This window comes from Calidris pugnax, unplaced genomic scaffold, assembly GCF_001431845.1.
Source record: "Calidris pugnax isolate Ruff unplaced genomic scaffold, ASM143184v1 scaffold25, whole genome shotgun sequence".
In the NCBI taxonomy this organism is placed as follows: Eukaryota; Metazoa; Chordata; class Aves; order Charadriiformes; family Scolopacidae; genus Calidris; species Calidris pugnax.
The window spans coordinates 1,068,398-1,094,432 of NW_015090805.1; positions in this window are offsets into that span (position 1 = coordinate 1,068,398).

Below are 26,035 nucleotides of genomic sequence, written 5' to 3' on the forward strand. Positions count from 1 at the left end.
CACCCTAAAACAACAGCTGCAGAAGCCTTGGACAAAAAGGTGTTCACAACTCTTTAGATGGCTTCTGGACAGTAACGGCAGCATGCTTGCCCTGTTTGCTGCACCAATCATTGCTAGTATTTAAAATCAATAGAGCAGACTTAGGTTGCAGACAGACAACTAGAGGCTTCTAGTCCAGCAGCCTGAACTGGGGCAAGTGATGGAGCCTTTGGTCTTGGCAGGAGCAGATCGAGCAAGCTGCCCTGACCAGTCCTGCACCGAACACAGAAAGGGGACTTCTCCAGAAAGGGGCGACCATTTATTGTTTGGCCATCCTGCTCTGTCTGAATATCAGTGAAGATGCATGAGTACTGAGCCTGTCTCTTTGGGCAGGCAGCCAAGGCTTTGGCAGAAACACTGTGGTGATACAGCCCTTCCTCCCCTTGTGCTTCCACTGTCACCATCCTTTTTTCTCCTCTCTGCTTGCTGAGCTCATGAATATCAATTTGATGATGAAAATAATTAGGTAGCTAGATAAAAAAGTATGCACATCTGAAATAAGCAGCAGGGCCACTAGGAGAAGTGGAGCAAATGAAGGGCAGGTGAGACTGTTGGGTTCCTTGTCCCTCCTTGTCTCTGCTTTGGTGTGGCAGAGCTGCCAGCTGGGACACAGCCTGGGTCTGTACCTCCAGGCCTCCTGGCTGCCTGCAGGGTGCTGCAGGGCCATAGCCAGCTGTGATTACAGCACCTCCTTTCAACAGCAGGTCTTGCTATTGACTGAAGGTTATCTATCTATCTATCTATCTATCTATCTATCTATCTATCTATCTATCTATCTATCTATCATCTATCTATCTATCTCAGGCATTTTTTATGCTGGGCTTCACAGACATATTAAATACAACACACGCCATGGACAGGAATGTGTTTTTTGTAAATGGAAGGGTAAAAGCTGTTGGACTACATTTTTTGGAAGAAAACAGATCTAATCTTCCCTCACTCGTACTATGGACTTTTAATAATTTTAATACTGTCTTCAAATAAAAGAAGATCTTAATTTGTACATTGACATACAGCTTAAATTTCTATTTATCCATGCCTGAAGTCCAGCGAAATGCTTATGGCCTGAGACTTTTGCATGTGCTTAATTTCAAGCTTGCGGAACATCTACAAAATCCTGACAATCAACAATGCAGCCTGCTTTAAAATGCAGTGGCTGTTAATAATGTTGTGAGGACAACAAAGAAGTTGGAAGTGGATGAAGCACACTTTGTTGAACTGGTGGGTGTGTGTACTCTGCTCTCAGAATAAGACCAAACAGAGGACGTGTCAGAGCTAGAGAAGTCATTCTGACAGAGTCAGCTCACTGAAAATATGCAGTAAAATCCTGAAACTAGTGCAAATCACCATGGCCAGGCCTTACTTAGGGATCCCACATATAAACCTCTTATCTCTGACTGCAGCTTCAACACGATGTTATTCATAATGACCTATGCAAACACAGACTTAATAGAAGTCGTGAGACTCTCACTGAAGACAAGAGCTGGACAAAATGCAGTTTTCTTCTCCTATTTATAGAAAGAAAAGGTTCGTGTGCACAGATGGGAACACTGCAAGTAGCATAAATGTTCAGATTAAGTTGTATTAAAACAAATTTTCACATTCTAAGTGACATTTTAAACATGCTTCTCCTTCTGAAAAATTTCAAGCTATGAATAATGGAGCTGAATCGGATGGAGCACCAAGCATCTTATATCTAGTGAGTGCTCAGAAAACACTGACTCACTTCAGATCTTTATTTTTAATTTTTTGAAAGCTTCACCTGCAATGAATGTGACCTAGTGAATTGAAGAAGCAAAAAGACAGGAAAAGGCAGCAAATGGTTTATAAGCCATCCACTGAAAAAAGATTTGTTAACATAAAAATTTCATTAAACAACTATGAATAATGAATTTGCTGCTGTTTACACTGAACAATTTATTAGACAGTTTTCCTTTTCCCTGCTGGCAAAAAGCAACTTTCATTTTTACAAGAAAGCAGGAGTGCCAGTCTGAAGGGAGGTCCTGACACACGATCCTTCTCCCCCTTCAGATTTACATTTTCCTCTGGCTAGTGAAGACAAGAAGGCTATGAGCTGCTTTCTGTTTCCAGTATTATGACTGAACCTAGAAAAAGTCCTAAAATAGGACCCCAAAGCCCACTTGACTGCCCCCATGATATAATACTGAGGCCACAGTCTTACGTTTTTAGTTGCTTGCTTATTTTCTAGCCCCCTAATACTTTGTTCTTCTCACACCATGCAATAACTTCCACAGGAAGCATTAGTTAGGTCTTGGTGCCTGTGAGGAGTCAAAGTCCACTGCTGAGGCTGCTTTGATGGAGCTGCTGCCTGTTATTGTTGATGGTTCCCCTCTCTTTTGAGGGGGCAGGTGGGAGAGGACCTGGGCTGAGTGAAGGGAGGTGATTCTTGACCACTGTGGCTTAGACCCTGCTGAGGAAGATGTAGGAATAAATTTTCTAGGGCTGAAGGGAAGATGGAAATCGACCTCTTTCTCCACAGAGTTCAGACTCATACACAAAAGAGGAAACAATTTTCCACATTTTGTTTGTTTTCATGGAACTTCATTCAGTTTTCCTTCCACATAAAGGCATAATAAATGACTAGATGATCTCTAGAGGTCCCTTCCAACTCTGACAATTCTGTGACTCCATGATATACTGACTCTGGACCTGGTTGTTGTTACCAGTTCTCCAGTTGCCCAAGCTTTGATGGCATCCTGTCTCTGCATTAGAAGAAACACTGGTCTGTTCATTTCAAGGCAATATAATCTAAATATGCCCTATCAGGCCAGATAGTATGGTGATCAGTTTGTAGTTAGAGTCAATTAAAATTCAAATTTACTTACTTCATTACTATATACTGGAAGAGAGAGGTCAGAGACTTATTGTGCTGCTGTTTTTGAGGAGATCAGAATGATAGTATTTTTAAGCAACTTCTTTTTAGATTCAATCAAATCACCAGTTAAAAGACCCCTAGTGCCTTGATAGATATATTGGACAAAAGTTTGGGTTCCTTTTAAGTCCTATGGGAAAGTGGGACTCATTTAGTTGATTGAGTTGGCTCATTTCATCAGTTAGTTTAATTTCAGCAAGGCTTTGTTTCAGAAGCATTGAAACACCATGAAAAAGCAATTTCCTCTGTATTTCACATATTAAATTACACTATTCCAAAACAGTAAGAGTCATTGCAATAGTGTAACAGTAAATTTTGAATATTTGTTAGCAGGATGGGGATTTTCACTAATGAATACGTATACAAGTATCCTTTAGAAACTATTTTTTTTTAGAGCAGGGGACAAACAGGCTGATTTGTCCAACTACATTCCAGTCAGAAAGGTTAATGCTAGGGTCAGCACCAAAGGGGCTTTTCCTTACAAGCCACTACAAAAAAAGATTACAAGACAAATCTTGACCCAAACTACTTTGTCATGATCATAAGACTCTATATTCAGCTTAACTAGTGCTGACATATTTTAATTTTAAACTGTCAGCATTTGGTGAGAAGGATAATTTATACACACAGCCTGATGGCTGGAGCTATGGAAGAACAGAAGGAGTTATAACACTGAGCCTTTCACAGTGAAGGGTTCCCAGGAGCAGAAAGCTGGGTCCCAGAGTCAGATGCCTGGGATCCTCACAGATTGGGGAGGAGAAGCTGGCCCTGAGGCACAGGGTACACTGATGATATGCCAAGAGCCATCTGTGCCCCCCCCCGCCCCCCTGAGGAACACCAAGTACAAGGGGGTAAAATGCAAGTGCTTGAGTGATTAAAGGGGAAGGTGAGACCAGCATTTACTCACAGGCTGAAGTGAGAGAAACCCAACATCAAATCCCCTCAGTGCTTCAAGGGAACATGACCCTTTAGCTCCTAGGGGACTGTAGGGAACTTCACATGAGGCTCTTTCAGTGTCTCCTTTCCAGATTATGTCTCATTGCATGGAATAATCAAACAAGCCTTGATCCAGGGAGAGAAAGGCATAATAATTCCACAATCATCAGCAAAAACTTTACCAAGTGAAATGTAAACCCTTCTTAGGGTAGTTTAAGAAAAAATAACAGAGAAGGTTGTGAGAAGCAATTGGCTAAAGGCATGAAACTTCTTAACAACAAAAACTTCAAAAATACCAGAAGTAGGACTTGGTGAGGCCCAGAAGTGAACAACATATAAAAGCATTACACAGGGAAAACAAGGTCATTGCAAGAACGCTGAATGAGTACTGGAGGGGATGAACCCCATTGTGAACAGGTATCTGCACAGCTGGAACCACATCTTCTGGCACAGCAAGGTATGAAGAAGCAGCAGCTACTTCTTGTGGGAAGCAAATCCTTTGCTCCTCCTGGGAAAGGTAGTAATTGGATTTCTTTGTCTCTGTGTTCTCCACAGAGAGGTGAAGAAGAGGCCTGAGATGTTACTGTTCTTTAGGGGAAAACACCTGCCTTAGCTGGAACAAACTAATAAATAGCAATAAATAATTTCAAAGAACTGTAAACAAGTTAAAGACTTGGGTTTATTCTGAGAATAAGCAAAGTTTAGGCTCTAGATATCAGAAAAATAAAAGGCAATAAGTGTAACATTTTTTTTTAAACAAACAAGAGAGATGTGGGCAAATAAAGGCTGTTATGCTTGGATTTTGTACCAAGCAAATTCATAGCAACTTACTTAAAGATTAGATTTACTAGGCACAGGGAAAAAAATATTTACTGAGGAATAGTCAACACAGCTTTTACCAAGGCAAGTCATGACCCAAAAAATCTGTGAGTGCTCTGTGAAGGTGTAAGGAAGTATATGAATAAAGGTGATTCAGTTGATACAGTGTTTGGCGGTTTCCAGAAAGCTTTCAACAGGGTCCATCCCCAAAGGTTCTTAGAGAGATGAAACTGTCATTTGGAAAGGCGTCCCATGGATTAATAACTGGTTAAGGGTTTGGAAACAAGGAAGAACAAATGATGAATTTTTCATAGTAGGGAGATGTTAACTGTGCTGGGGCATCACCATATTCTCAGAAGGAAGCTTGAAAAGGGGGCTAGGTGGCAAAGTCTGGTGGTAATATAAAATTATTTAGTACAGTCAAATCTAAAGCTGACTGTGAATGATTGCAGAAGATCTTGCTATACACTAACCGAAATTCAGCAGTGATATGTACAATACAATGCATCTAGGAAAAAAGCATTTCTAGCCATGCATATACTCTTCTTGGCTCTAAATTAGCTGTTACCAGTCAAGAACTAAATCTTAGAGTTCCTTCTATAAGCTCATTGCTCAGCAGCAGTCAAAAGGGCAAACTGGCTGCTAGGAATTATTAGGAAAAGGAAGAGAGTCAAAACAATATCACTTTTAACCATCTGTATACAATCCTGATGCAGACACATTTTGAAGAGTGCATGTATAGCAGTCCCTTCCCTCATCTCATAAAAAGCAGTGCTGAAAGAGATACTGAAAAGATTGAGCACAGAACAGCCTGCACAGCAGGAGAGACCAAACAGACTACTTTTGGTTTCAGAAAGAGGCAAAAGGCAAAGACATATGCTAAAACAGAATAAAGTTATTACAGAGTTAGAAAAAGGGCATGAGGAGGGATTATTCCCCAATTCTGGTCACAGAGGAATTAATGGAACTTCAATGCCAAAGCATCAAGCAGCAGATTTAAAATAAACTGACGGTGTTTTTCCACATGGCTCGTAGCTAAAGAAGTCATTCATTGCTGAGAGAAGCTGCAGAGGCAAAAATGCAAATAGATTCAGGAAGGGATTAGCTAAATTAAGACAGGTCCACTGGCACTCATTGAACAGCTCGGTCTCCATGTGACCTTCAGCTTAGGTGTTCTCTAAGGCACTGACTGCCAGAAGAGGTGCTTGGCCAAAGATCTGTCTGTACTTATTATGAACTTCCCCTGTGTATGTCCTGTTGGGTAGTTTGGGAAACAGGATCGGGGCCTAGTTGGGCCTGAACTAGGTTGGTCATTATTACATTCTTACGTTAACAAACTAAGAAATTAGTACATTGACTGTACTCCTTTGGAATCAGCCTCTGTTCCAGTGAGTATGAATTTGTCCTTGATGCAGCAAGTCACAGATGCAGTTCCTGGGCATCTCTAATATGCTTTTTGTGAGTGACCCAAGCAGAGGCAAGGGGGACTACGCATGTGCTTGACGTCATATATGCAACTACAAACTGTATGATATCACTGTATGATATCAAAGGAGTGATGTTTATAGGATAGCTGTACAAATGCAAACCTTGTTTACAGCGGTCTGAATTCCTGTGTAGGCTAAACAAGAGGCAAGGATACAGAATGTGGCTGGATTATAGTGGATACACACATACCAGCTGCTTTTACATCTTCCTATTTTAAAATGCATTAGTGGAATAAGAAAGTTTCTGAAATTTTACCTCTTCTCAACAAGCATCTATTATCAGTTTAACATAAAATCAGCACTCATACAATATGTCAAACTGCTCTGTGATGTTTACTTATATTATGCTAACGTGTTCCAGAAGAAGGAAGCAAGGTATAACAGCAAGTCCTCCCTGGCAGTTGTCCCTCAGGCAAAATTCTGGTGATATTACCTGGTGGAGGAAATCCCTGAGTAGATGTGCTACATGGTAAGTCACTGAAAGTGTCAGGAATTATTTGTAGCATTTAGCAATAAAACACAATATTGTCAGCATCATGTAAGCTAGAATCTGATTTCAACAGCAGTAATTTAATGTGTGATAATGTTTCTCTGTGTGTGTGCGCGCAGTTGTATATGTGTGTGTGCATGCAGACATGCTTTGAGGTGGGGAAGGAAGGGGATGTGCTAAACAATATTTACACCTGCCAAGAACAGCTGCTTCTTCTTCTTCTGGAAAAATTCATGCAGAGCGAAGCACATCTGTGTGCTGTGTGCAATAGAACAGGGATAAGCAGGTATAGGTACGAGTAAGTATGAGCATAAGGAGGCAATAAGGAGGAAAGTGGGAGTTGCTGAGATGGGCCCAGGATGTTTCACTGCCAGACCTGCACAAAGTGCTAAAGTTTTGGCCACTTTATTTAATCTCCATCTGTTTTGTCTGAAAAAAAAAAGCTGCCCTGAGGACGTCAGAGCTGATGTTCAGCTGAGGGGCAGTCCTAGTTTTATGCTTCTTCTCATGGAAGAGTACCTCCCTCCACCTCCTCCACAGTCTTTTAGTCCTGTGTATGGTCCTTGCACAATCTTGTGGAGCATTTTGCTGTTAAGATTTAGATTATAATAATATATATTTAATGTAATATGAGCATTTGACAACAGATACAAATACATTTATCACTACAAGAGAAAAATGAGAAGGGGAATTGTTATTACTTCACTCATTTAGCAATTTCTCATTTATCACTGCAAGTGAAAAATGAGAAGGGGGATTGTTATTACTTCACTCATTTAGCAATTTCATAAACAGAACCCAAGTGCTTTGAAGAACAGGTCCATAGCATTATACGTATGTATTATACATACATCAAATACTGGGAGAAATCAAGGAAGAGGATAGTGAAGTCATTTCCTGAAAGTCACCCAAAACATGAGTTTTTTAAATCACAGGCCATTGCAGGTGACAGTCCTTCCCATTTACAGTATGCATTACTCAATAAGACAATTATTCTTGTTATATGTGAAAAATAATGCCAAATATATAGCATTTTTTTTCAGTGCTGAAGCATGAAGATGGGAAGGACAGTGAATGAAATATGAGCTTGGTGTATTTTTCTTAAGACAAAGTCAATAATGTAACAATTAAATGGGTGACCACATAAAAAAATGTTGCCTTTCCATGATAACAATAAAGCAATCTGTTACACAGAGAAAATTTTATTGATGTTACAATTTTATTAACTACATTTTTATAATAGGTCAGTCTGTTTTCCGGACTGTGGTTTTTGGATTCTTCTGTGTGCATGGACTACTTCTAAACCACTGATGAAATGGTACCAGGAGGTCTCTGCTGGGCAGAGTAAGACTAGTTACAGAGTTTGCACTGCCGTTTGGAAAAGTTTGCAAGTCTGCATATCGAACAAGGTGGAAAATCTCTTAGATAGATAATATATTTAGATTCCATACAGCCTGATAAACTTTTACTGCTTTTCTAGAACATGGATTTCTGGTCCCATAATAAACATGTTAATCCATTACAGTCTTCACAGTCGTGGCATGGAGGAGCCCACACTGGAGCACGTGGACACTTCCTGAAGCAGCTGGGGCTTGTGCAGAGCCCATGCAACAGCAGGTTTATCCTGAAGGACTGCAGCCCACGATGGAGCAGGGGAAAGGTGTGATGTGGGGGGGGAGCAGCAGAGAGCAGCTGGTATGGACTGAGCACAGCCCCCATTCCCCACTGCCCTGCACCCCTCAGGGGAGAGGGCAGAGGAATTGGGAATGGAGGAGTGAAGTTGAGCCTGGGAAAAAAGGGTTGGGGTGGGAGATGCGGTTTCAGTTATGTCTTTGCGGCTCACTTCCCTAAATTTTTAATTGCCAACAAATTAAACCAACTTTCCCCAAGTCAAGTCTGTTTTAGTACTTGATAAATGATCAATGGAATAGAATAGAATAGGTCAGCTTGGAGGGACCTACCAGGATCACCTAGTCCAACTAGACTGACCACTTCAGGGCTGACCAAAGACAATCAGGCTTCTTCAGGACAACTTAGAGCATCGTGGTCTCATTTGCTCTTCTGCTGGCCAAGACTATGTCATTGCCAGCCAGCAATGCAAGAAGAGTCCTGGTAACTGGCATGGGACACATCAGGTGTCTCCAGCCCTTCTCTGGAAAGCTTCCATAGCACAAGGTACATCTACCCTCCATGAGAGAAACAGGCGTCCTCAGATCTGCAGATGGAGACTCTTGACCCTTTGCCTTCATTTTGCTGGAGATGTTCATGCTTGGTCTCCTTGGTAACTTTTGTCTTTCCCTACTGCAGTAACTCCAGCAGCTGCAATTTATGACCATCCTCTGGGTGAAAAGCTAGTACTCTTCACCATTCCTCTCTTTGGGTTTGCTAGCAGACAGCTCTTCTTCCTCCCTGGGTCCATTTCTTCTGTGTAATGAAGAGATGGACTTTGTGCTCAAATTTACACTAGGACTGGTTATGTTTGAGCACAGGTCTTTTGCACTCCCTTTTTTTTCTGTCTTCTGGCCTTCTGAATACCCTTTCCCACAGCCCCTTTGTACTTGCATGCTTGCTTCAAAAGACACTGTTGAAATCAGCAGTTTCATCTCGGGGTCTTGCTGCTACACCTCAAGCTGTTCCTTTTAGGAAGGTGGTCCCGTAAAGCAAGCCCTGCAGGGGTTGTTTTTTTTTTCTTGTTTTTTTCTTGTTGCTCTTCAGTTCTTACTCAGCGCTCACATTTATCTCATTCATTCTGACAGTTTTTGTCAAAAACATCCTGTTTGTTTGTCTATTTCTCACAAACCACTATTCCTCTGCCTATAAGACCGTTCCATGAAAAGAACAACCTTGGGACATCTTCAAAGAAAGCCAGTAACGGGGGGTAAAATTTGAGATTGAGAAAGATCTTTTTGGCACATTTTGTGATTTTTATTTTAATGGCAATTTTGAATGAAATTTGAGTTTGGGTAGGAATTGAACCTATTACCACATGTGTTGAATTTAGCAGATCCTTTTGATCCAAAAGGAATTATGAGGTCTTATCTGAAGTCCGAAGAGTTGATTCTAATGAAGTATTTCTGAAACAGCAAAGTGATTTGGTACTTCAGTTTCAAATCAGAAGGTTTTGACTCTTCAAAAGATTTTCAAGGATTTTATTTTTGTACTTTCTCCTTGTCTTAAACTAAAGACATACGGGTTTCAGCCACACTCAAAAGAAAGACAATATTTCCTTTTAGGTTGAACATTTCCTTTTAGGTTGCATGACACTTCAAAATGAAATAATTTCAAAGACATAAATCTCTTCAAGAATATGTATTAAATTTGAGTGATTTCCTCCCAGCCAGTTCGTCATTTAAGACTCTGTGGCACAGCTTAAGTAGGCCTCAAAGGTAACAGAAACCTTGTACTGGCCTTCACACATCTCAAGTGATTCACTCAGATTTGACCCCATGAACTCAAGACTGACTCCTTCCTTAGGCTGACAGTGCGAAGAGCAGTAAAAAGAGATTCCAGAACAGCTACAGAGGTTTCCCATGATTGTCATTACCCCAGTATAAGCATGGATTGGCATTGTTACTTCAACAACTGTATCTTTCTGAGACAAGTATGTTTGTTGTTTAAATTACTCAAGACTCATTCTGTAAATGCAATGACACAGCCTTATAGGCATAGCTTGTATCACTGTTACCAACTCCAAAACTAGCAATAGGACAGGATTCAATAGATCATTAATGTTGGAAAAGAATAACACCTTTCATCCAGGGCTTCAGAAACTCCATCAGTTAGCAGGCAAACACTGCAATTTACAGTAATTCCAAGCAATTCAGTCTACCAATAATGACTTGTTACTCAGATGAAAACTGCAGAACCCCTGCCTTATTAAAAAGCAAAACGATAAAGTTCACCAGACAAAGCCAAACAGACTACAACATCAAAGGCCTTTTGAAGATTAGTACGTTGACTAAATTACCAGAGTTCCATTTAGAAGCAAATGACACAGACATTCATTATATCTGCAACCATTTTTAATTTATCAGAATATGTTCTTCATTTGCAACATTCTCTATTTCTTAACATAGTTGTAGATGATAGGATCAATTTTTTTTTTCAGGATAAACTTTTGGGGGTCATGGTCTAGACGCCTTTAGAGGAAATCTTCTGAATTTCAAATGACTCATTTGGAAAATATCCTGCTAGTGAGAGTTATGTTTGCTGAGGCATGGATAGGAAAAGCTAGTGAGAACTGTTGCAGCTGTGTTATATAAAAGGAAGAGACAATTTAATGGAAAATTTCATACTTTGCAGAAATTTGATTGCCTATTTTCTCTATGTAGATATCTTATTAGAGTAGCTACAGCTGCTGCTCTGAAGGTATATTTTCACTGATGATGATCAGGATGGGAGTGCCAGAGCAGTACGTGGAATTTAACATTTGATTCTGTTGCAGAATTACAGCAAACATTTACAAATCTCTCAGCTGTTATTTTTCTTTTGTTAGACAGGAATGAGAATTTGCTCCTTATGGCTGCTCTTTCTTGTCCAAGGGACACAGAGTGTTTTTTGATGCCAGGACCTAACTGCATTGAGTATAATGGCAAAGACATCATCAGTTAAGTGTGTCTGCCTCACCTGCTGGTTTCGCTGAATGCAGGATAAATGGTTCCTTTAGCACCATAATTGTAGACTGTCCCACATTATTCTCCCCTCCATATCTCCCTTCTTCACCAATTTAAAAAAAAAATACTAGATCCCTTTAAAATTACAATGTGATGCTACAACCTGGCTCTTCATAGATCTCTTTGTTTATAAGTAGTGTTGGAGGTGAATATGTCATAAATTCAACATCACAGAATCTCTTAGCTTCACAGTTATGATAGCTGATTTTCTTCACTGAGGCCAAAATAATCCCAGAACTGCTGTCAAATGTTTTATGTTCTGCAATGTGGAGTTTATTAGTGTTAAAAGGATAATGTTATATGCTATCTGTGGTGCGTGAGGTGCTGCAGGCTAAACATTTGTGGGTACGATTGTTCAATAGCCAAAATAATTTAAAAATTCTATCTACATATTCTTCATGGAATTTTGTTTGATTTTCACAAAAACAAAATCATTGCTAAAGCAGGAGATTTTTAGGGATAATCAAAGTAAAGGATTCTCTTTTCCTTCATGTCTATGTGAATAGTTCTTCGACTTCAATCAATCTGGAATCTCCCAGTATTTTAAATTGTTCTCAAATATCCGCATTGGGTCAATATCCCACCTAAAATGCACAACAGCTGAAAGCAGTTGCTGTTAGCCTTTTTGCAGATGAGGTGCTAGCAGTTTTACTAAGCAGAAGTTCTCTCTCACTCAGGACAACTGAGCAATGCATCATTTGAAGATGATTTTCCTTTAGAGACATAGCTTGGAATGCATCTGCTGTCATACTGGTTTCATAAGGGCTTTAAACTACCTTTTTTTACATTTGGTTCCATCTTACCACACTCACAGCTTTAGCCACCTCAATACAAGTAGCTACATAGGTCACCTCAACCTGGTCTAGAAATATACCATGGGATCTTGTGGGAGACTGGCTAGCTGAGAAGGGTCACATAGACATCGGTCAGCTAGCCCAGCAAGAGCTCAATAAGCACCGTACTCAGCTTATCTAGCTCCCAACAACTGCAAGGATGTTCTGGCCTTGAAGGCAGCTGTGGTCCAACAACAGAATGTCTGTGATAAGGTAAACATGTAACCATAAGAAAGGAATTATGGGCGGAACTGTCTTTTTAGATCTAACCAATAATGAGCTCTCATTTTGCAATATGTATGAGCTAATTATATGTGTGCATAAAAGAATGATAGTGTGTCTAAATAAATGAAGCTTGCTGATCACTCATATTGAGTGCTCATGTCTTTCCTCCGTCGCAACAGGATCTTACACAGAACTCTTCAGAACAGCAGCCCACCTGGCCAAGCTTTAAGTTGAAATAGCAACTTCATTTAAATGAATCAGTGACAAACATTGGCTTAAGTGTTGCCAGGAGCTCAGCAAATATTGCGTTACTAACCTTTTTTTGTTCTGAGTTCTCATCACATATCATGATGCCATTCTAGATGCCCCTTAGCACCTACAGAAAGAGATTAATTGGCATGGAAGCAGGTGGAGAAATGTTTCTCTGGACACTGTCATGGTCACAGTTAAGCAATTTATTCTCCCTGTCCATAACTCACAGTTGAAATCTCTATACTTGAAAATTCCTGCTGGGTCCAGAGATGACTTCATCATCAGATAAACTTCTGGCCAATAAGTAAGTTGCAGTTTAAGCAGTGAACCACACAGTCCAACTTCTAGCATGTTATTTTTTATAGAAAGAATTTGATTGTCCTGCAAGTAATTCAAGGCAATCTTTATAAGAGAAGGTGGCCTTCAGTCTGTTCTGCCACTGGGATTGTATTGCAGGGTATTTGGAATTGCAGCTGGTATCTTGGAGCACCACTGTGAAATCACTGTCAGCAACAGGATAAAAGAGCTGGTTTAAAGCTATTCTGATGGGAAGATCTGAACACTGCTCACTCTTTTAGCAAGCAGATGTATGGTGGTACAGAGAACAATGTGGCAAACAAATGAGAAGGCGGAGGGGGGGGGGAAACCCAAATATTTCTACCTCCAGAATGAATTCCCACTTGGAAATTCACAGTGCTTAGCAAAATGAAAAAAGGAAAACAAAAGAAAAGAAGATTGTCTCTAATTACTTGGGGTTTACTGTGTGGAGGTATCATTGTAAACAGCACAGCCATGCCTCCATAAAACCATCTGAAATCTATTTTTTTATCTCTGTACATTGCATTCAATCTCCTTGAGTTCATCTCCTTGTTTGGGATCACCTTGAAGGAAAAAAAGGTCTTGAACTGATGGTGGAAGTTGTTCTAGCAGGAACTGAGGTTGAAAAAGACAAGAAAATTGAACCACAACCAAAGCCTGCTGACTTACACCTGCCTTTCCATTCACTTCGGTGTCTTGGAGTAAGAGATTTGTTGGTGAGGAAAAGTCTTTAGCTTCCGCTACTAATAATGGCTTCCAGGGATTTAATTTCATCTCTATACAGTGGATCAACACAAGGCCGCTATACCAGCTAAGAGCAGAGCTAGTCCCATTCCCAGCTCCATGACTTGGGTTGTTTTGAAGTGATACATACAGTTTTTAATGTTCCCTGTCCTTTGGTGAGTTTCAGCCTCAGAGAATAATCTGTAATGAGTAGCTTATGTGGTGAATTGTGTCTCTCCCGTTTGTTCAGGGGCAAGACAGAATAACAAACAACTCATAGTGGATCTGGATATTGGGGTTTACTGAAGGACCAGAGAGACCAGATCTTTTACCTTACCTGATTATTAAACACACTCAGTCACTTCCCTCCCTGCACTACCCTCATGAGCTCTCAACTTCCCTCTCCAGCTCGTCTCCGCTGGTCTGAGAAGGCTGGGCAAAAGTCATGTCATAAAATCATAGAATCGTTTAGGTAAGAAAAGACCTTTAAGATCATCAAGTCCAACTATTAATCTGACAGTGCCAAGTTCACCACTAAACCATGTCCCTAAGCACTACACCTACACAGCTTTTAAATACCTCCAGGGATGGTGACACAACTACTTCCCTGGTCAGCCTGCTCCAATGCTTGACAACACTTTTGGTGAAGAAAGTTTTCCTAACATCCAATCTAAACCTCTCTCAATTCATGATGTACTTGCTGCTGCTCACATCACAGTTGGACATCACCATCCAAGGCTCCTAAACATCCCACTGCATTTGTCTTCACTCTGATCTGATCTGATCTCCAAGAACTTGCCCTGCTTCCAGGTACTCTCATCCAGTTGAGATCTTCTTCATTCTGTGTTCCCTTCTTCTCTCCAAGACAAATTCTTCTTTTGGGGAACCCTTGGTTTTGGTTATCTTTTCTTCCCATAGCCCCAGGTCCCTGTTTTTCCTAATCTAAATAGTCTGGGTGCAGAATCACAACACTTCTCACAACATTAGCCTTCTAATTGATGCAAGGTTTGTTCAGTCCGGGTGCTATGAAAATTTAAAACCCGTCTGTACTTCTTGCAGCTAGCGAGCAGCAGCACCGTCTGTACTTCTTGCAGCTAGCGAGCAGCAGGCTTCTGCTTCAGAGTTCAAAAGTTAAATTTTGGATGTGCATCTCCTCGCACATGCACACAGCCAGTTATCTGCCACTTGTTAGCATTTACAATTTAAGCAGTTTTTTCACCTACAACAGTTTGTTCCTCAGAAATGTATCACTCTCAATGGTTGAACTCAGCCAAATCCAAACACAGGGATGCCAATTTCTGCAAGAAATCCAGTCAGCCACCTGTCCCCATAGGATTCGCTCAGGATTAGAGATGCAAGAAAATACAAAACATTCTGGAAGCACAGTCCAATATCACTCTCTTGAATATACAAATGGGTATTTGCTGAAATATCTGCAGTGTTACCCTAGACCCAATAAGGCAGGTTTTTACTTAACTCTGGCAGGTCTGAAGCTGAAATCAGCAGCTGAAACCAAGTCCCAGAAGCAAGTGAATCTCCTAACAGACATCATTGCCAGCTAGTATTAAGAAAACTGAGTTACTGTAAGGTTAATGGCATCATGCAAGTTCCACTACCTCTTTTTCTTAATGAATTAACTAAATCAGTAAAGATGATCCCCTTCCTGTTTCTGCTTTCCTATAGAAGACATGTATCCTGCTTCCAATTAAATTAACAGTTAACTCCATTTGACTCAAGCTGTACATGATCAGAGCCCAAATGAGCTTTAATTTATACAAAGACTTAAAAACACAAGTGGAAGTGTTTGCAGATTTCAAAAATAGAGCAGTGAGATGCAGAGTTAGTCACAGACAAGTACAAGCCTACATGACTCAGAGAGGCCTATTCTGATCAGAGGGGTTACTTAAAGAGCTATAAGCAAGCTAAGTTAGTTTTTGATGCACAGTGCTCCCTCAGAGCTTTCTGAGTGCATCCTGTAGATCCCACCTTCACTGAAACTGAATTGCAAATAGTTCTGTCTAAACCTGCTTATCTCAAAGATAAATCATTTGAATGTGTATCCTGTGACTAAAGTTCAGTACACTCTTTTGAAATAAAAGTTTTTAAATAGATGGTATTTCATAGTATAGCTGAAGATCTGTAATGGACAACAGATTTGGGACGTTCATTGCTGGACTCAGGTATGCTCAGGTGAGTCCTTAGAAATGCTGTTACACAGATGTACGTTCACAAAGCTCTGTCTGTGGGGCCCACAGCTGGTGGCATACAGTGAATTCAGTTACCTTTTGGTAAAGAAAAGGGATAGAAAGAAAGAGAACAAAATAGGAAAGGGAAAAGCTCTCTCAGGGTTATTTCTGGGTGACAAGACAAACATTTTCTGAGAGTGAGCTCTCCAGTACAGCAAATTAACACAACAATGATGAGGATGAAGGATGATCCCCCCCCACACACACTGTGTCTCTTCCCTAGTCAGAAAAGCATGGTACTGAGTGCTTTCACTGGGACCTGCTCAGACTCCATTGTTTTTCTCCACTTCTGGTGCTCTTAGTGTTGATTGGAGCACAATTTGGTCAGGTATGAGTGTTGCAGACTGATGGGTCACTAGGCTTTGTGCACATAGTATTACTGGGTTATACTTATCAGCTAATACATACTGTGCTATCAGCTGAGATTTATTTTTTCTTTGTTATAAACCAAAGGGCTAAAAAACGTGAGGCAGGAAAAGGGAGAGGGGAGCAGGGAAGGATTCTCATACTCTTGGAGTTTATGTACACGGCTACAAGCATAACAACTCGAGAAGAACAACATGAGAACAGCAAGGGGAAACGCTGTCCCAGCAGCTGTGAGTTAAAGGCTACAGAGCTGAAAGGGAAAGGGAAGCTGGAGAATTGAAGGAGGGAGGCCCTCAGCATGACGCAGGTGAAGGCACTTCAGGCACTGGACTGGTATCTTGCTGCAGGAAGGAGCATTCCTGACAATACCAGTACACCTGCAAAATGTCGAGCCAAACCCTTCACCTGATTCCGTTTTCCTTCCTATCCTGTGACTGTCTCATCTCCTGCCTTTTTAAGCTGAGTGGGTAGGAAATATCTCCTGGCAGATGTTTGTGTTGGCAAGTCCCTCAGGGCTCTCATCTCCTTTGGGAATCCAAGGTACTGTGCCAATGCGCACGTCCCCAGTGACACCTCTCTGTCACTTGTCCCTGGCAGGTGCTGCAGAGTCCTGAGCAAACACCTGGAAAAGCGAGTTGGGAGCCAGAGGCTCCAGCTAGTACCTACTGAGGGCAACACGGTGTGGAACAAGTTACAGTTTAATGTCAAGGTCCTGCAGATTAGCAGGAGATTGCTCTTGGTGAGTCCTAGGCAGGTATAGAGTGTGACTCCAGGCGACCACCGTGAACATGAAAAAAATGGCAGAGTGGGGTTGCAACTGCAGGTAATGCTCAGTTGTCCCTCTGCCTTCATAGGCAGAGGACGGGCAGTAAGTACTGGTCATTAACACAGCATTAGAGCAGGATGCTCAAATAGAAATATAGGTCAAAGCACTTTCAAATATACTGCATTAAAGAGCTTATAACACATTTCCTGACATATTGCTGTAAGCAAAGGTTAATCTTTTCTGGGGTCACTTGTAAGCAATTTCAGAGTTATATTCTGCTGATTTTGCAGTCTGCTTTGGGAGTACAGGTCCTACATCGGGAAGCTGGAACTCGAGTCAGGTGCTGACTGCTTTGCCTCCAACTATTTTAAGAATAAAGTTTTTTGCCTCCTGATCTCTTTTATCCTCGAAGACCCTCAGAGAACTCTGCCTTAAGTCTACAGGCCCCTCTGCACAGTCTGCCCAGTGGGCTGCCATGGGAGAGGCAGATGGGACAGGAGAAAATCTGGTAGTTTTCTGCCAGCAACCTGCACAGCAGGCGAGGTTTGAAGCCCATGTGTGCTGTACCAAACACGACAGGTTCCCACACTCGGCAGTGTTTCATTCTGATGAATCGGCATTTCTCATTGGGAATGGGCTCCACCAGAAGATTTCCGGCCAGATTTAATCAGGGATGCTTGAAAGCCATCCAAAACACAGGCCAGGAAAGGAAATAACTCCAAAAAAAATCAGCTTTTTCACATTTTCTGAATTGTTCGGTAATTACATTTGTTGAAGATATAATTCATGCGTGATTGTTTAGAGTTGTCCCTGCAACATTTATCAGCTTACGCACAATTATCTTTCTCTCCTTCCAGAATCGGTCTGTAATCAGTTCTATAAACCCTTTGAGATATTTGTTTGAAGACAATGTTTTTTGTTGGGAATAAAGATGGGAAAGAAAAATGTTTTCAAAGCTGCAGCCAAAGAGAAAGCTGGTAATCAGAGAACTAAAAGGAGAAAGCAGATTTTTCTGACCTAGTGAAAACGGATTCATGAGGAGTTACTTTTATCCACTTTATGCTTTTTCTTCTTACACGCTATATTTTACTTCCCTTGCTAAGCAGTGCGAAGCTCTGATGCACTGCCATAGCTCAAACTTTTGCTAAAGATGAAAAGCTATATTGGTTTAACTCAATGATTATATAAATGCTGTACTACATCAGTACAGTTCAAGTGGTATGATCTTTTTAAGTTGAATCCAGCTACACCAGCAGACAAAGAAAGTCTGGGAAATAAATAAGCAAGGCAGCTGCAACAAACTGTTATGCCAAGATGGCCATGCCCACACTCAGGGTTTATTTGTGTGAATTGGTTGGTAGGAAACATTTCCTACCTGGCACAGTTACAGTGGTTAAAACCAAGAAAACATTGTCTGTGTACCAGGCCATAAGAATGAAATGTTGTTGAAAGTCTCTGGCTGCTTTGTGTTCTTATAGAAATGTATAGTATCTATAAATCTGGTTTAGCAGCCTAATTAATCAGAACTACAGCAGTTTGCATCACTGGGGCTGCTCAGCCAGAGCACACAGTAAATTCACCTCCTGGAGCTGGCTGCTGCCCCCATTTGTGTTGTCTCTATCCTTGTGTGACTCTACTGACACAACCCAGCTTTATTATCAACTTGTCATGCTGGGAGAAGAACCACCGCGGTTATGTGCTCTTCAGACAGACTCTGGCACTTGTTCTCCCTTCTTCTGATGGCTTGTGAGCATTGTCATATCCAAGAAGGTATTCCTGGACTGATCTGAGCTGTCAGTGGAAGTTGGGGCTTCTTGGTACAGTTCATCTGGTTTCACTCTACTGCATTTGCACCCCACCAGTAGCACGTTCCCCACTTCCCCTTGGTGTGAGATGGCTGCTCTTCCCCCTCACCAGGAGGCTGCTGCTTTCATACTCTGCTGGCAAAGCTTGGGTGTAAAGAGCTGGGTTTGGCTGGAGGGTTTTGTTTTGGCTTGGTCAGTGTCTTTGTGCTTATGTCCCTCCCTGGCTAGCCCTGGGATGCTGAGTTTGCTACCAGCCTTCCTCCTGATCTTATTAAATCTGATTGTACTTTGTGATGCTCGTGCCCACCAACGTGCTGTCCTGTGATAATGAAGATGCTGCTTGCTGAGGCTGATCTTGTGACTCAGCGACGACAGAACACGTGGCTCTTCGTGAGACTGGGTGAGCAAGGACAGAAACACAGTCCCCAGATGAGAGAGCTTCAGCAAAGCTTGCTTTCTGTGCCTGCTCTGATGGCTGTCCCCAGATGAGAGCACTTCAGCAAAGCTTGCTTTCTGTGCCTGCTCTGATGTTGTCAGCCCTCCTGCAGGACATGAGCATTTAAGACTAACACAGCAGTAATCTAGATCTATTCTTTTTTTTCAGAAAGGAAACTGTACAGAGGGCTGGCTTACTGATCTCTAAGAAAAACGCACAGTAGAGTGTCTGTCTAGGTAGTAATGCTAACAATTGAGTGTAAGCTGGAAGAGAAGTGTTTGGATGCCTTGGACTGAAAAACCATAAGCATCAAGGATGTGACAATTCAGGATTTGAAGTCTGCTTCTTGTTAGTGCAGGTGCCATTTGTAAAATGCAGCTCTGAATCCTGAGCATGCACAACACGTTTGGCTGCTCAGAATTGTGCTTAATTGGAGCCATCTGACATGGTTAAAGGTACTTCTTCCTCACTGCAAGAGTTTATAACATGATATTTAGGTATTGGTTCTTAAAATCAGTATTTATACAGTGCCACTAAAATGTGAAGTGCTTTCCTGAAAAAGAGCCTTGATGCTCTCTCCTGAGAGACAACAGTCTGGTGCTATAAAAAGTAAATTTTTTAATTAGTGGAGTGATCGTCTCTTGTTTGGCTTCAGTGAGTTACTTGCAAAAGGGCTACAAGTTGAGTAGAGATTTGTAGACTCAAGCCAGACCAAAAGTAGACAAAATAAGGCAAGAGGACATATGTTACAGGGTTAATGAGAATGAAAGATAGCGATTACAGTAATATAGTCAGAAAGTCACACTCAATGTATTATCACAGCAGCAGCACTGGTCTTCCTATTCTTAGGTTCAGTCCTTTGTAAGGGAAGATTAGTTTTTTGCAAAGAGTGTTTTAAGAGAGAATGAGCAGAAGACTAGTGACAGGATTATGAAAGCAGGTCCAGGCATTAGGCATTGATGACAAAAAGACCATTAACAAGAACCAGAGAAGTGGATGAAGGAAGCAGCCAGTAGAAAGGTTTGGAAAAAAGAAATCCAGTCTTGAAAAAAAAAAACCAAAACACTTTTTCACAATGAATATATATTTTGGTTAATGCTTCTGGACATAAAGTCAAAATCAAAATATATTTCATGAGAAGAGGCTCCAGGAAGATTCTAGTCTGAGAGCTGTAACACAGGTTTTATCGCTATTATTGTTATTTCCCAGCCCCTTCATCATATGCCTGGAGTATTCTTGTTAATTTTCCTTTTTCTCTTCCAAAAAAAAGTGAAATCAATGTGTTCACAAGGAGGAGACAGCAGGGCAGCCCACTCTGGTTTTCTTATTGAAGAATCAAAAGCCTTTGGGGAAATAAGAAATTTCTATGTATAAATTCTGGATTTCATGAAAAAGGCATTTTTTTCTTTGAATTATTATTTCCCCAGGAAAATCTTGACCATTTCTAATGGCTAGCAATGCTTTTTGGCTAGTGCAGAGAGCAACAAGAAATGTCTCCAGAAGTATGGATTGGATCAATGGTAGCTTTGGGTTTGGAATATTTCAGAGGGATTATGAGATTTCTTTTTTGGAACCTCTGGCTTGTGGAGTCCACCAGCTTATTTTACATCAGAGAGACCTCCTGGTTAAGATGCTTTCTTCTTACCAGCTCTCAAACAAGCTTGTCCAGCTCCTGTGCAGACACATTCTTGAATATTCCAGATAATGATTGTCTCGTTAGCTGGTTATTTTGAAATCACTGTTTGCTCAGAAGAATTTAAAGTAAAATGAACATTGAATTATTTGCTTTTGGTATCTAAAATAGATGGACAGTGCCATTTCCAGTATTTATAAAAGTTATATCAAAACATGAAATACACTTACACCACATTAAAATGTGAATATCTTTCTCTTTCCCTGTTTGGCTGACTTGTTACAGACTTTTTATGACACATGCCTTGTAAGGCACTCTGCCTTCCTCGTGCTTTAGGTTTCATTCATCACAGGGAAACCATTCTTAGTGGAGCGTGCCAGTTTCCTAACTGATTTCTTTGAAGCCTTGAGAAGGATCTGGACAGAGTTAATCTTCCATCACCTCTCCAAATCTGTGCCTTCCCCTATGAAATATATTTACCTCTGATTTATGCAGGGGGTAGTCCTGGAACTCCTGTAACTAAATTAAGAATTAGCTCATTTATTTTTAAGTCGCATATGTCACCTTGTAATAAGAAGGCTTGTCTGACCGTTTAACAATTCCTAGGCTCAACAGAATGTAAAATTCCTCCCTTCACAGCCTTTGATGACTCAATGTGCACCTTTCAGCATGAACCTTGTCTGCTCACCAGACGTACGTTTTTGTTGATCTGTACAGTCACAAACATGCTAAGCGTGACAAAAACCAGGTAGCTCATTACTGGTTCTTGACTGAAACAAGCATTTGTCTGCCTTTGGGAAAATGCAGGTGACAGCTCAGGGACCCATTCTTGGAACAAGCTCCCCGTGGATATGGGGTGGATCTGGAGGCTGACTATCTTTAAAAAGTGCTGCATAGCTTTTCTATGAGGAATCCTCTCCACAACTGGGTAGCATTTAACAGCACTGTCATCCTCTTTCATTGGGTAAATTACAGACCAGTGTAAAAAATTAAAGGTAGTAATGCTGGCTGAAAATCATTATTTAGATCTTGCCACAAGCAGAATTTTAACATGCATAAAGTATATACCAACAACTCCATTATCTCACGAGGGGGTGTCCTTACTCTTGTTGCATATAATTATGTTAGTAGTGTATGTGGAGGTACTCAAATACTAAAGAAATAGAAACTTACATGAGTGCATTAGCCCTATAGGCAGAGAAGGCAAATGCAAAGAAAGAGTGATTCCTTTCCCATAACAAAAGCAGCAGAAGCTGGGTGCTCTGAGGGGTGCTGGGTTTAAGCACAAGCAACTCAGTAACACTGCAGCTGTTTCAATGAAATAAGGTGCTCACCCACACCGCAACTATAGAGGAAAGATAGGACTGTTTAAGGAAACTAATGCTCCCTCCAATACCAAAGATGCTGATGTCTAGTTGAACCTCATAACTGCTTCAAGTTTGCTAATCCGATTAGCTTCATCCTCTCCTCCTGCCCTCATTCCTTGATAGTCAAGATCCTCTGGCAAACAGCTCATTTTCATCATAGTCCTGATGCACTGGTTGCAGCCTACGTGTACCTGGGTGGTACTGAGCAATCCTCACTGCCTGTGTGCAACCAGCATCTTCCTATGCAAGGGAAGCCCTGGAGGAGCTGGGGAGGCTGGCTTTGCAGTACCCGTATTTTGATACTTCAGCACAAAGAAGATGCACCACAAAGGATTAAGGTTTTGTCCTGCATCTTGCCAGACAGCATCTTTGAGAAACCTTTGTCTAATTCAGTGTAAAGGAAAAAAAAAAAAGGCACATATGGATATTGTCAACACCTGCTTTACATTTTGTAAAGTAAGAATCGGGCTGAGCTTCCCATAGTCTAAAGTTAAATTGTCAGCACAATCCTGGCAACAGATTTTTAAACACCTTTGGTGTTGTAAGAAGCAAAAGAACACCAACTGATTTTAAGATCAAAGGCTGGCTTTACAGAGTTGGCAAAAAAAATAATAAATAACCAACCTGTCCAGCAGCACAAATGAGCTATGTAAATCTCAGAGTAATATTCTCCCCAGTGCCTCCCCAATGTTTCCCTCCAGTTCAGACATGCACCACAAATACCAGGTGTCATTTTGGGGAGGATGGAAAACTCACTGGTCTCTGCTGTTTGAGACAAAAGCATGTTACGTAATGTATGTGGTAAAATTAATTTTGCTGGGAGATAAGGGAAATGCCATAAATAGCTGACAGGCTGCTTGAGAGAGCGAGCGAGCGAGCACTCCCGAGCCTCCCAAAGCTCTGTCTGGCTGTGCCTTTCATCAGCAGAGTCACTGAGGAATATCTGCCGTTTCGGGACAGATAACCTTTGCTCCATCAAAATGCTATTATTTTAGCAGTTATTTCTTTAAATGGCGGATTAGTTAGACCTCATTTTCTCATGTACTCAGACGTGAATCTAGCTGCTGCTCCACGGATAAAGCAGAACAAAATGTGCCCCTTCAGCAGACCACTGTGGTCACCAGAGACAGTTAAAGTGATGAGTACCTTTTCCCCTCACGTCCCCAGATGCTCATGAGTTTTTCTCAAAGATCAGGTTCCAGTGTCTCTGCTGTGCTGTGTGAAGGTGAGGGATGTTCCTGGTGGCACGAGGACACCGTAAGATGCCCAGAGCTATCGTCCCACACCCTTGTCTTCCCTCCACATAGCTGGCAAAGCTCTGGCAGCCTCTGGGACAGGAGCTGCTGCTGGCAGATATTGTTCCAGAGGAGGTTGAGTGACTCTGGAGGACACATTTGCTCTGGGAGCTTGGTGGCTGTCAGCCCACCATCCGGACTTGCAGCAGCCCATGCATGTTACAGTGTACATCTAGGAAATGATACAGCCCAAAGCTAACAAGAGACTCCTTTTGGTGATCATCTGTTGGTTTATTATGGTTTGGCACAACATCTTCCCGTGGTGCATGGCCTTCTAGGTTTGGACACATCTGTAGCCAAACCACTGCAGGGACCACACATATCCCTGAGCTAGCTTTGCTTTAGCTCACTTTAGTGCTGCTGGCAAAGTAGCTGCAGTAGCCCAAGACTCAGAATGAAAATAATCTGCCAAGGGCTGTTTTAGTAATCTTTTTTGGCCAGTTCTGTAGCTCTCAGTGGACACACTAAGCAGGTTTACTGCTGACGTTCACCTCTGAAAGCTGCAGCACGGATGTATCCTTTGTGACTCTGAACATGGGCTTACATCCCCTGGTTTCTCACCTGTCTATTCTTCATTGCTAAGGTCAGTGATAGCAATTCTGACCAAGGAGAGCTAGATAGGACCCACCAGACGCTGCTGTTTTTGAAACAGGCGGGCAATGCCTGCACCTGCCCTTGCAGCCTGTGCCGTGCTCCAAGCCAAGCCTGGGAGCATAATGGGCAGTGATGCCTCAACTCACTAATGCTTGGCCTTCAGGCCAGCTCGAGTGGGGTCTGTGGGCTTCTCATCCTGTCTTGGGGTTTTGTGGTTGTTTTTTGTTTTGTTTTGAGGTTGGACTCAATGATCTCAGAGGTTCTTTCCAACCATGGTGATTCTGTGATTCTGTGATAGCACACTGGCAAGTGCCAAGCTAACTCCTTTAACCCTTAATTCCCTTTGGCCTGTGTATCAAAACACTTTCTCCTTTTCTTTTCTTCTCTTTTCCTCAGCACTGAAAATTTTCCCTGGGCAGATCTCCTATTGGAAATAAATTATGTGTCAGTTTTTGACGGAGATGTGTCAGTTGAAGCCTAAGTGATAAGAATAGGGCCACAAAGATGATTACAGAGGTATAGCACCTCTCCTATGAAGACAGGCTGAGAGAGCTGGGGTTGTTCAGCCTGGATAAGAGAAAGTTCTGGGGAGACCTTATAGCATCCTTTCAATATCTGAAAGGAGCCTACAGGAGAGCTGGCGAGGGACTCTTTGTCAGGAAGTGTAGTGACAGGAGAAGGGGTAATGGTTTTAAACTGGAAGAGGGGAGATTTAGATTAGATACCAGAAAGAAATTCTTTCCTGTGAGGGTGGTGAGGCACTGGAACAGGTTGCCCAGGGAGGTCGTGGATGCCCCATCCCTGGAAGTGTTTAAGGCCAGGCTGGATGGGGCTTTGAGCAACCTGCTCTAGTGGGAGGTGTCCCTGCCCAGGGCAGGGGGGTTGGAACTAGATAATCTTTAAGGTCCCTTCCAACTCTAACCATTCTATGAATCTATGATTCTATAATAAGATCTGTTTCACCTGTGATGTGTACTCCAAGTTTGAAGCAAGCCAGGCCTCTGGAGGTGAAAGTCAGATGCATTAACTCACTCCTCCAGCCTCTTCTTCTTTTTCTCCTGGGTGAGAGCTCCATGTGCCTGCAGTCGGTCCCATCTGGGCACATCCCTAGGGCATGGGGCAATGAGGGGTTGTAACAGGTCTCCTGAATTCAGTCAGTATGTTGTCCCCACCTCTTCACATAGGTACCTATCAAGCTGACCAAGCCCAGAAATCAGGGCACTGAATGAAGTGAAAAGATGGAGGAGGAGTTTGCCCTCTGTCTCTTGTTGTAGTCTCCTAAATAGTATTGATGTATTTCATGGCATTGCATCCTAGCACAGAGAAAGGCTACAGTCTCAGCCTGTGCCGTGAGCCCCCTCTGACATCTCTATACACCTTTAACCAATGTAGAAGGCAGATGTGTGATTAAAATGTAAAACCAGGGACATCATTATTCATGGTAGCAGGTTAAAAGCTGCAGAATTTGTCCCTGTTACACCGAGCTGCTCTTTCTTCATACAATCTCCCCAGAAAAGTTTGGAGGTCAAAATTTACCTGAGAGGAAAGAGAGGGAAGGGAGAACGTCCAGGAAACATCCATGAATTCAGACCGGCTTTCTCAACAATAAATATTTCAAAAATAGCTAAAGGTAAAAAAATGTAATAACCCCCGATCAAGGTCGGCATTTTCCTCAATATAAATATCTTCTTAATAGACTCAGAGTTTTGGTTTTTTTTTTTTTTCTGTTGAGCAAAGCTTAACAGAAAGTTTTCCATGCAAATGACATTTTGTAAAAAGAAAAGCAGCAGGAAAATCCTTCAGCCAATCCAGGTCTAAAATCATGTGTCACAGACTCTT